Source organism: Lithobates pipiens, unplaced genomic scaffold (genome assembly GCF_037356315.1).
Source record: "Lithobates pipiens isolate NorthernLeopardFrog02 unplaced genomic scaffold, aLitPip1_a1.2 Scaffold_25, whole genome shotgun sequence".
NCBI classification, from domain to species: domain Eukaryota; kingdom Metazoa; phylum Chordata; class Amphibia; order Anura; family Ranidae; genus Lithobates; species Lithobates pipiens.
This window is the reverse complement of record NW_027507787.1, coordinates 108,075,864-108,087,465: the sequence shown is the minus strand read 5'-3', so window position 1 is coordinate 108,087,465 and position 11,602 is coordinate 108,075,864. Positions and strand designations below refer to the sequence as shown.

Below are 11,602 nucleotides of genomic sequence, written 5' to 3'. Positions count from 1 at the left end.
GATGGAGGCGAGGTATTGTCTCCTGGGATTAGTTGAAGGAGTTGGAAACCCGGGAAGTAGCCAGATGGCAGTTCTGAGATGCCTATTTCAGGCAAGGAAACTGATTGCCCAACCCTGCTTAGCCTCCAATGTTGGCAATGACTTGGTTTTTTTCGCTTGTTTCCCAAGATGACCATGTTGGCATTTGTCAAGATGGTTGAGAGTGCCTGAAGAGATCGCCTATGGCCCCATCACCTTGAAAGTGCCTGATCTTGTCTGATCTCAGAGGCTAAGCATTGTCGGGCCTGATTAGTAACTGGATGGGAGACCAACTGGGAATACCAGGTGCCGTAGGATTCTTTTTATGTTGTTGGCGTTGACATGTTTTTTTTTCCGCTTGTTTCCCAAGGTGATCATCTTGGCATTTGTCAAGAGGGCTGAGAGAGCCCAAAGAAATCTCCTACGGCCACATCCCCCTGAATGCGCCCAATCTCATCTGATCTCAGAGGCTAAGCAGGGTCCGGCCTGGATAGTACCTAATTAAAGGTGCCATAGGAATCTTTTTATATTGTTGGCTTTGACCTGTTTTTCTTTCGCTTGTTTACCAAGGTGACCATTTTAGCATCAGTCAAGAGTTTTGAGTATGTCCTAAAGCGTTTGCCTGAGGTCACATCACCCTGAAAGCACCCGATCTAAGAGGCTAAGCAGGGTCTGGGTCAGATGGGTCAATAAAAAAATAGGTCAACGCCAACAATATAGACCCTGGCGGTTTCGCCAGGGTCTATGTTGTTGGCGTTGACCTATTTTTTTTCACTTGTTTGCCAAGATAACCATCTTGGTATTTGTCAAGAGGGTTGAGAGTGTCTAAATAGAACACCTATGGCCACATCACCCTGAATGAAAGCGCACAATCTCATCTGATCTCGGAGGCCTAGCAGTGTACGGCCTGGTTAATACCTGTATGGGAGACCATCTGTGAATACCAGGTGCTGTAGGCTTCTTTTTATGTTGTTGGCGTTTACCTGTTTATTTTCGCTTGTTTACCAAGGTGACCATCTTGGCGTTTAACAAGAGGGTTGAGAGTGCCCAAAGAGATCACCTACGGCCCCATCACCCTGAAAGCGCCCAATCTCATCTGATCTCAGAGGCTAAACAGTGTCGGGCCTGGTTAGTACCTGGATGGGAGACCGCCTGGCCTGGTTAGTGTCTTGATTGGGAGATCTCCTGGGAATACCGGATGCCGTAGGATTCTTTTTATGTTGTTGGCTTTGGCCTGTTTTTTTTCCCTTGTTTCCCAAGGTGACCATCTTGGCATTTGTCAAGAGGGTTGAGAGTGCACAAAGAAATTGCCTACGGGCACAACACCCTGAAAGCGCCCAATCTCGTTTGGTCTCAGAGGCTAAGCAGGGTTGGGCCTGGTTTGTAGAGGACCCTGGGCCTGGGCCTGGTTTGGGTGGACCCCCTTACAGACATCGCTACTTTCTGACTATGTTATTACGATTGAACCAAATGTGAGTGTAATTTTATTATTATTTTTTAATAAATTGGATGTTAAAACGGTATCACGCTATGCTAGTTTTCTACTTCCATGGTCTTTGATACCTGAGCCCCCTATTTTCGTGGGATGAGCACTATAGGAGGATCGCTACGGATGATTTCATGACCTGAAGACTTGCGGGAGATTACATACTAGATGTATGATTATCTGGTTTGCTAACCTACAGGCCCATATGACTCGAGAGGTGTAAGCCTTCCTCTGAGTCCACGTCATTTGGTAAGCCTCCTCTCCTCTTCTTTATCATGGTGGTGGTGGTATTCTACACATCAGAAGTTGAATTTCACCTTTTTTCACGTCACCTCAAGTTTGGAATTGTGATTGATATTACACATTTCAAGGACTGTTAGACGTTCACTTGATGGACTGTATATGTTAAATTAATTTTATTTACCTTAACCTTTTGTGTGCATGAGGTTCATGCACTCTTCCACCTGGGAGTAAAATCTCTTACTATACAACGGAATTTACACATAATTTCTTTTTTTTGAAGTGTATGCAATTTTCTTTGCTTGAATTAGTGCCTTACTGGTTCATGTGGTTTGTTGCCACCTAAGCGCCACACTTTTTTGTTTTAATTTGGGCCTGGTTTGTACCTGGATGGGAGACCGCCTGGGTTTTCCAAATGCTGCAGGCTTCTTTTTATGTTGTTGACTTGTTTTTTTTGTTTGTTTCCCAAGGTGACCATCTTGGCGTTTGTCAAGAGGGTTGAGCGTGCATTTGATCTCAGAGGCTAAGCAGGGTTGGGACCTGGTTAGAACCTGGATGGGAGACCGCCTGGGATTTCTCGATGCCATAGGCTTTAGTTTTAAGTTGTTGGCATTGACTTATTTTTTTTAATTTTATTATTCTTTTATTAAGTAGAACATAAATATAACAGTCAACCATACAGCATGACCCAGGGTCACAATTACATGGTAACAAAACATAGGCAGCCAAATAACTCTGGGTTCTCAGAGGGGAGTCCTACGGTTTCATGCAGAAAAGAGAGAAACCTCACCTCCGACATGTAGTACAGAACTACTGAGTAACGGAGTAGTACAGCTCCGTTCAGACAAATGTAATCATGGAGAACAACTGGGACCACAGCGAGCCAGCTTATCATGACCTACGTGAACCAGAGTAAAATATGAGCCGGTCATGTCCAGAACCCTGGGGTTCTTCTGGGTCCCGAAGGCTAGTAAGGAGACAAGGCATAGTCAAAAGGGAGGACGGGGGAAGAAGAGAGTGCAAAGACAGAGAGAGAGGAGTTGGGGGGATGGCGGCGGGAAAAAAAAGAAAAATAAAGACAAAAAGGGAGGGGGGAATGCCACCCAGGGCAGACATGGCCTACGTAGGTAAACGTTAGATGTTCAGTCATTTTCTGGGACAGAGGCACTGCTCACCTCCCGAACGTAGTCTCGAGTACCAGTAAAATACCTCCAGGGCCTCCATGTAACACTAAATGCCTCTTCAGTGTTGTGAAGGGTGGCGGTCAATTCTTCCATCCGGAGAATATGATTGACTTTGGAATACCACAGCACCTTGGATGGGGGCTGAGGCTGCCTCCACAGTGCGGGAATGCAGGCCCGGGCAGCATTCAGGAGTTGCATCGTGAGGGTTTTTTTGTATTTTCGAACAGGCTGTTCGGTCAAGTGTAGAAGGCACGCTGCTGGGAACCCAAAAGTTCCTCAAGGCCGGGCATGCCCAGAAAAGGTGTCCCATGGTCCCCGTATCTGAATTTCACCTCCAACAAACATCCGGGATCGATCTATCCATTTTATTCAGAAGGTATGGGACTCTATACCAGCGTGAGACTATCTTGTATCCTGATTCTTGATATTGGTTTGCGATGGAAGCTTTATGTACTAAGGTCAGGATCATCCCTATCTGTTGTGGGGTAAATGTGATGCCTAAGTCCCTGTCCCATTTGTGGATAAATGGTGGGGGTCGACTCCTCCTCCTGACTACTCAATAGGTTGTACAGGAGGGAGAGGGTGTGTCGCACAGGTTCCCTTTTGTGACAGATGGATTCATAGGGTGTCTGGTCTCTAGGAGTGTCGGGGGCCCTTTGTATGGCCAGAAGAAAGTGACGAAGTTGATAAGCACTAAACAAGTCAAGCGGAGGGTCAGAAAGCTCGGCGACAGTTTGCGTGGTCGGGAGCCCTCCCGAGGGCCACACCTCTCCCAGACGCTGTTTCCCCACCACTGTCAACTGTCGCAGTTTCTTGCTGGTAAATCCCGGTGGGAAGTCTGGATAACCTATAACCGGAGTCATTGGTGATGGCAGGGGAGCAATGTGTGTGCAGCGGAACAACCTCCGCACAACAGCCAACGTAGCTCCTACTACGGGGTGACCTCTGAGGTCTTTTGGTAGGGAGGACAGGAGCCACGGGGAGGTCAATAGGGGAATAGATCCATCCTCAATCTCCATCTCCACCCACTGCTTGTGTGGGCCATTACAATGTCACTCTGTAGTATTGTCTGAGATCTGGGAGACCCAGACCCCCCTTGTCCTTTGGTCTGGCAAGCAATTGCAAACGGGCTCTGGGCGGTTTGCGCGCCCAAATAAAGTCCCGGAGCAGCACCTGAGTTGTCTGAAAAAAATTGGGGGTAACCAGATCGGTAATGTCTGGAACATGTATAAGATCCGCGGGAGGGCCGTCATTTTGAATGCATTACCGAACCAGGTCAGTGTTAAAGCATGCCAGTTTCCCAAATCAGATTTCAGTCTATCCAGGAGAGGGACAAAATTAAGAGGAGCGGAGCCTCTTGGCCTCACCATCCGGGACAGATATATTCAATACAGCTGACTTGGCGCAATTGATTTTATAGTTTGATAGGCTGCCGTATCGCTGTAGAGACGCAAGTATATTGGGAAGCAAAATGTGTGGATTGGAGACGGAAAAAATTAGATCGTCAGCGTACGCCGCAATTTTGTGGTGTGGTGTGCCGAGGGTTTGGATATGCCAGTAATATTCGGGTAATTCCGAACGTGACACATAAGTGGTTCCAGTGTCAGAATAAAAATGAGGGGAGACAGAGGGCACCCCTGCCTCGTCCCATTAGTTATGGGGAAAGAGTCCGAGCACCACTCGTTCACTCGTACCGCTGCCGGCGGCGTGGAGTAAAGCGGGTTGAGAGTGCCTGAAGAGATTGCCTATGGCCACATCACTCTGAAAGCACCCAATCTCGTCTGATCTTGGAGGCTAAGACGAGTCGGGCCTGGTTAGTACCTGTAGGCTTCTTTTTATGTTGTTGGCGTTGATTCGTTTTTTTTTTTTTGCTTGTTTCCCAAGGTGACCATCTTGGCATTTGTCAAGAGGGTTGAGAGTGCCCAAAGAGATCGCTTACAGCAGCATCACCCTGAAAGAGCCCTATCTCTTCTCTTCTCTGAGGCTAAGAAGGGTTGGGCCTAGTTAGTACCTGGATGGGAGATGGCGTTGGAATACCAGGTGCCGTATTCTTCTTTTTATGTTGTTGACATTGACCTGTTTTTTTTTCACTTGTTTCCCAAGGTGACCATCTTGGCGTTTGTCAAGAGGGTTGAGAGTGCCCGAAGAGATCACCTATGGCCCCATCACCCTGAAAGCACCCAATCTCGTCTGATCTTGGATGCTAAACAGTGTCGGGCCTGGTTAGTACCTGGATGGGAGACCGCCTGGGAATACCAGGTGCCATAGGCTTTTTTTTTTTTTTTTTTTATTTAGTAGTATGCGACATACAATGCAAAGGCAACTTCACAGAATGTGTGATACAAATAGTTACAAACAAACGATCATATTGCATGGATATCAGAGCCAATGGTAAGAAGTTCGAGGAGAATAGCACGTGTACAGCTTTGCGGTCATATGAAGATGAGATTAAAGCTCCATCTCGTTGGGATCCTCTACCACTTAAAATATTATTGATACTAGCCCTGCTACCCTCGAAGAGTTTAGATATCCATAGATAGGGGAAGAGTATTGTGTAGTAGTCAAATGGGGTCGGAACAAATACATTTTCTTTTCCTTTTTTGAGTTAAGAAGGGAAATAGTAGAACTGAAAGGAGGGAGAAGGGGAAAGAGAAGATTGGGGAAGGAAATGGCAGAAAAGGAAAATAAGGGGTAAGGGGGTGTCGTGGGTAGAGTGGATAGGGTGGGACCCCACCCCTCCCAGGGAGCAAGAGACGCCCTCGGCTCACCAGCTCATCAGCTGTCCAACGTTTGGAACAGCGATTTCCAACGATCACCATGAGCTTACTATGTCTCGCGGAGGTATTCTTCCGAAAAGCGAAACTGGGTCCAGTAGAACCATCTGTTCCCATGCTCCTCCGTTTTATCCCTCATTGTGGCAGTCAGGTCTTCCATTCGTTCAATATCATTTACCCTTGCGAACCACTGGGTCACCATTGGAGCAGATTGCTCTTTCCACTGACTTGGGATGCAGGCCCTAGCTGCATTGAGGAGATGTTTAAGTAAGGACTTATGATAACGCTTTCTCGACATAGGAGTTAGATTGAGAAGAACTGCTGCGGGATCATTGGCTAAGGAAATGTCTGTGAACTCGTGGATGAGTCTCAGGACAGGCTGCCAGAATGTTTGTAATTTAGGGCATTCCCAAAAAATGTGGAGAATGGTGCCAGCCTGTTGCTCACAGTGACAGCAGTGGTCAGATTGACCTGGGAATATTTTGGCCAACACCACCGGTGTACGATACCAGCGTGTGATCAGCTTATATGAGATCTCCTGATATTTACTGCAGAGTGACGACTTATGGGCGAAAAAGAGTATTCTGTCCTTCTGTGGTTTGGAGAATGTAGTTTGTAAGTCCCTTTTCCATTTAGCTAGGAAGGGTGGATCCGTGGAGGATTGTGCGTCTGTCAGGATTTGGTAGGTCTGGAACAAGTATAGGATCCGCGGGAGGGCCGTCATTTTGAATGCATTACAGCGCCCGAACCAGGTCAGTGTTAAAGCATGCCAGTTTCCCAAATCAGATTTCAGTCTATTCAGGAGAGGGACAAAATTAAGCGGGGACAATTGCGCCAAATCCGCTGCGATGTCAACGCCCAGGTAACGTATAGATTTTTCAGCTCAGTAGAATGGAAAAGTGGAGCGTAGCCTCTTGGCCTCACCATCCGGGACCGATATATTCAATACAGCCGACAGTGCAATTGATTTTATAGTTTGATAGGCTGCCGTATCGCCGGAGAGCCGCGAGTATATTGGGATGCGAAATGTGTAGATTGGAGACGAAAAAAATTAGATCGTCAGCGTACGCCGCAATTTTGTGGTGTGCCGAGGGTTTGGATATGCCAGTAATATTCGGGTCATTCCGAACGTGACACATAAGTGGTTCCAGTGTCAGAATAAAAATTAGGGGAGACAAAGGGCACCCCTGCCTTGTCCCATTAGTGATGGGGAAAGAGTCCGAGCACTCTGAAAGCACCCAATCTCGTCTGATCTTGGAGGCTAAGAAGAGTCAGGCCTGGTTAGTACCTGGATGGGAGACCACCTGGGAATACCAGTTATTGTAGGCTTCTTTTTATGTTGTTGGCGTTGATTTTTTTTTTTTTTTTTCGCTTGTTTCCCAAGGTGACCATCTTGGCATTTGTCAAGAGGGTTGAGAGTGCCCAAAGAGTTAGCTTACAGCAGCATCACCCTGAAAGAGCCCTATCTCTTCTCATCTCTGAGGCTAAGAAGGGTTGGGCCTAGTTAGTCCCTGGATGGGAGATGGCTTTGGAATACCAGGTGCCGTAGTCTTCTTTTTATGTTGTTGACATTGTCCTGTTTTTTTTCCGCTTGTTTCCCAAGGTGACTATCTTGGCATTTGTCAAGAGGGTTGAGAGTGCCCAAAGAGATTGCCTATGGGTACATAAGCCTGAAAGCGCCCGATCTCCTCTGATCTCAGAGGCTAAACAGGGTCGGACCTTGCTAGTACCTGGATTGGAGACCACCTGGGAATACTAGGTGCTGAAGGCTTCTTTTTATGTTGTTGGAGTTGACTTGTTTTTTTTTGTTTCCCAAGGTGACCATATTGGCGTTAGTCAAGGTTGAGAGTGCCTGAAGAAATCTCCTACGGCCACACCACCCTGAAAGAGCCCAATCTCATCTCATCTCAGAGGCTAAGCAGGGTTGGGACCAGTTTAGTACCTGGATGGGAGACCGCCTGGGATTTCCAGATGCCGTAGGCTTCTTTTTATGTTGTTGCCGTTGACCTATTTTTTTCCGCTTGTTTCCAAGGTGACCATCTTGGTGTTTGTCAAGAGAGTTGAGAGTGCCTGAAGATATTGGCTACGGCCACATCACCCTGAATCTGTTCCATCTCGTCTGATCTTGGAGGCTAAGCAGGGTTGGGCCTGGTTAATGCCTGGATGGGAAACCGCCTGGGAATACCAGGTGTCGTAGGCTTCTTTTTTTTTCAAATATAATTTTTTCTCCAAATAGGGGAAGACGGTCCCCCGAGTACATAATGCAACAGAGAAATACAGAGCAAAAAGCAGCTGAACAATACTTGATACAGGTATATTCGCAACTGTGAGTCTGCCTTCCATCAATCACAATGATTCGAGGCACGGATAAAGTACTGTACCAAGATCCAGGGTCACACAAACCCCAGGTCCCTCCGGCATAATCCATCCAGAGGGGGGTGTGGGGCCGTCATTCCCAATTTTCCACTCTTTCCAAAAGAGAGAGGGGGTGGAGGGGGTGAGAGATAGGGGAGGAAGGCAGAAAAGAGAAGGGTTGAAAGATCAGAAAAGGAGAAGAGGGGACGAGACACGATGGCAGCCACTGTCTAAGGGGCCAGTCAAGGAAAGCTCAGAGCACTAAGACGATAGCAGGCGACATCCTTCCAGCGAGAACATAAAGGTATTCCAGATGTCCCAGGTTTGTTTAAAAAATTCTTGTTTACCTTGTGATGTGAGGATCAAGTCCTCCATTTTTTTTTAATGTCCTCTATTTTCCTAAGCCAGTGAGTAATGAAAGGGGGGGAAAAATTTTTCCAATAGAGAGGGATGCAGGATTTCGCCGCATTTATCAAATGCCGTAAAATTTATTTTTTTGTACTTCTTAATGGGAATCTGTGAATGGTGCAAGAGAAATAATGCAGTCTCTTCCTGGATGGAGAAGTCTGTGAATTTTTGTGTTATGCATCGGATCTCTGTCCAGAAGTCCACCAAGCTGGGGCAGGACCAAAAAATGTGCAGCAACGTGCCCTCTTCTTCTCCACACCTCCAGCATATGTTCGAGGAAGAGGGGAAACATTTCTGCAGCTTTGATGGTGTCAAATACCACCTGGTGAGAAGTTTAAAATTCGTCTCCTGTATCTTCGTGCACAGCGACATTTTGAGAGCCAAAGTGATAATGCGTTGTCTCTGTGCTGGGGAAAATGAGCAATTAAGGTCCTTTTCCCAGTTGGACAAGTGTGGGTAATCTGTTTGAGAGAGAATGTGGGCCAAAGGGCCTTTGCTCCTGCATAGAGTCTCAAACTCCGTCTGAGGGCGGGCGAACGTTTGAGGATTGGGGATGGAATGGAGAAAATGATGTCGTTGCGTCGCTCTCCAAAAAGGCAGTTGGAAAAGCCCTGTCGGATCTGTTTTTTTTATTAACAGCACAAGTTTATTGAACAACTCAGTTATAACAAGATATTACAGTAGGTACAAACATTAGCCTCTTCATAGGTGATGGACAGTAATACATCTTACATTAAGGAAAATTCTTGACAATGATAGTATAGACTCCAATATAGCTCACTCCACACACGTATGCAGATTTTCCACCCACCTATCCCATATTTTGTGGTATTTGGCTGGACACCCACGATTTCTATACACCAGTTTAATCAAGGGTAGCTTACTATTAATGCCCATTACCCATTCCCGCATAGTAGGCATGGTTGGACGCATCCAGTATTTAGCCACAAGCTTTCGTGCGGTAAACAGCGTAGAGTGCAAAAATGTGGCCAAGTATTGATCAACAGAGGTAGCAGGAAATATACTAAGTAGGCAACTCTTAGGGTCAAGTTGAAGGGGTGAACCCATGTGGTCATGTAGAAACCTGACAATCTGCCCCCAATACTCCTGGACCAATGGGCATTGCCAGAGAAGATGGTAGAAAGTACCAGACGTACAAGAGCAACGGGGACACTTCGGGTTATAGTCAGGATGATACTTAGCTATCCGGATAGGGGTGAGATAGGACCTGTGTATCACATAGTACTGCGTTAGTCGGTCAGGTAGGCTAAGCGAAGCCTGTTGAACGTTCTCAAGGGCATCCTCCCATTCCTCCCCATCAAAAGGACCTATGTTCTCTTCCCATCTTAACCTGGCCCATTCAGTGGTTTGCGCCACCAAGCGGGCCCGGAGTAGGCCGTATAGAGTCGAGATCAATTTAGCCGGTTCGTCTCCCATAATTACATCTGTCAAAGCCAGCGACTGTACATTCGGGAAGTCCTGAGCAAATTGCGCACGAAGCACGTGTCGCAATTGCAAGTAGCGAAAGTGCATATGAGGGGGTATGTTAAATACCACTTGTAGGGAGGGAAAATCCCTTACGCCCATAGGAGTCACCACCTGATACAGAAAAAGTATCCCTCTAGAAGCCCACAAGTCTACATCTGGTAAGCCAGACAACTCACGAAGCAGGGGGTTGCGCCATAGCGGTGTATGTGAGTGGTAATAGTCAGCTCCCAGTAATCTAAGGGCTAGTTTCCAAATACTCTGGTGGTGTGGCAGGATCCGGGACCGGGCATCCCTAACCCCACCACCCGAAAAATCATCTGAAGGGGAGTATCAACAAGGGATTCAGCCCTCCCGCCCACCAAGGCCTGATATCTGTGACTATCCGCTCTATGGAGGTGATAAAAATGGGAAATCTGGGCTGCTATGTAGTATGTGTGGAAATCAGGGAGAGCCAGTCCCCCCATAGAGGTCGGGTTTTTAAGTGTGTTCCATGCCAACTTATGTCTAGATGGGCCCCAGATAAAGGTGTTTAAGACACCGTCTAATGTTTTAAAGAACGCCACAGGGACCATGACAGGGGAATGCCAAAGTACATAAAGGAGTTTCGGCAGGAGGATCATTTTAGTAATATTGATCCGTCCCATAACCCCAATGGGGAGACGGGACCATGCCTTAGTCTTCTCCCGCACATACAGAAGCAGTGGTTCAAGATTAAGATGAATATACTCCCCAGGTTCCCTTGTAACCTGCACTCCCAAATACTGAATGGAGGATACCCTGGAGAGCGGGAGAGAAGCTGCATCCCGGTCCGGGGAGAACAAGTCAATGGGTAGAACCTGCGACTTGGTCCAATTAATACGCAGACCGGAATGACCACCAAACTCCTCTATGACCCCCAGGGCAGCCTCCAACGACCGACCCGAGTCCTCTAAATACAGTAAAGTATCATCCGCATAAATACTTACCGATTCCACCAGAGAACCGCGTCGGAGGCCTACTGCAGCCGGGTGTGCCCGAAGTGCAGCAGCCAACGGTTCTGCCGCCAAAGCATATAACATAGGAGACAACCCTGACGTGTGCCACGGCCCAGCTGAAAGGGGTCCGACACCCATCCGTTAACCGCTACTCTAGCCATTGGGCGATAGTATAGGAGAGTAATCCATTTAACAAAATTGGGGCCAAACCCAAATTTACCCAAGCATTCCCAAAGATTATTCCACTCAATGGAATCAAACGCCTTAGCGGCATCCAGTGACACCACCACCCTCGAGCCTACTCTGTCATGCTCAGCCTGGATATTCATATATAACCGGCGGATATTAATGGCCGTGTTTTTCCCAGGCATAAATCCCGTTTGATCCGGGTGAACAAGTGATAGGATGACTCCACTCAGACGGGTGGCAAGTACTTTAGCCAAAATTTTAATATCTGCTTGGAGCAGCGAGATGGGGCTATAGGAATCCGGGGAGTGGGGATCCTTTCCTGGCTTGGGTATCACTATAATAACTGCCTGCCGTAGAGTATCAGGTAGGGACCCGGAGTCAAATATGTGTATATAATCTCAACAATTCTGGCACTAGTGTCTCAGAGTAGTGGGCATAGAAATCCAGGGGAATACCATCCAGTCCAGGGGCCTTAGCCGTTGCAAG

The 11,602-nt window shown here is 47.3% G+C and overlaps 3 pseudogenes; all 3 read left to right on the top strand.

Moving 5' to 3' along the window:
- The first annotated feature begins 217 nt into the window (after window positions 1-217).
- LOC143931627 (5S ribosomal RNA) lies at window positions 218-336 on the top strand (annotated as a pseudogene).
- Window positions 337-5,080: 4,744 nt separating this feature from the next.
- Window positions 5,081-5,199, top strand: LOC143932286 (5S ribosomal RNA; annotated as a pseudogene).
- Window positions 5,200-7,783: 2,584 nt separating this feature from the next.
- Window positions 7,784-7,902, top strand: LOC143932028 (5S ribosomal RNA; annotated as a pseudogene).
- The last annotated feature ends 3,700 nt before the right edge of the window (window positions 7,903-11,602 follow it).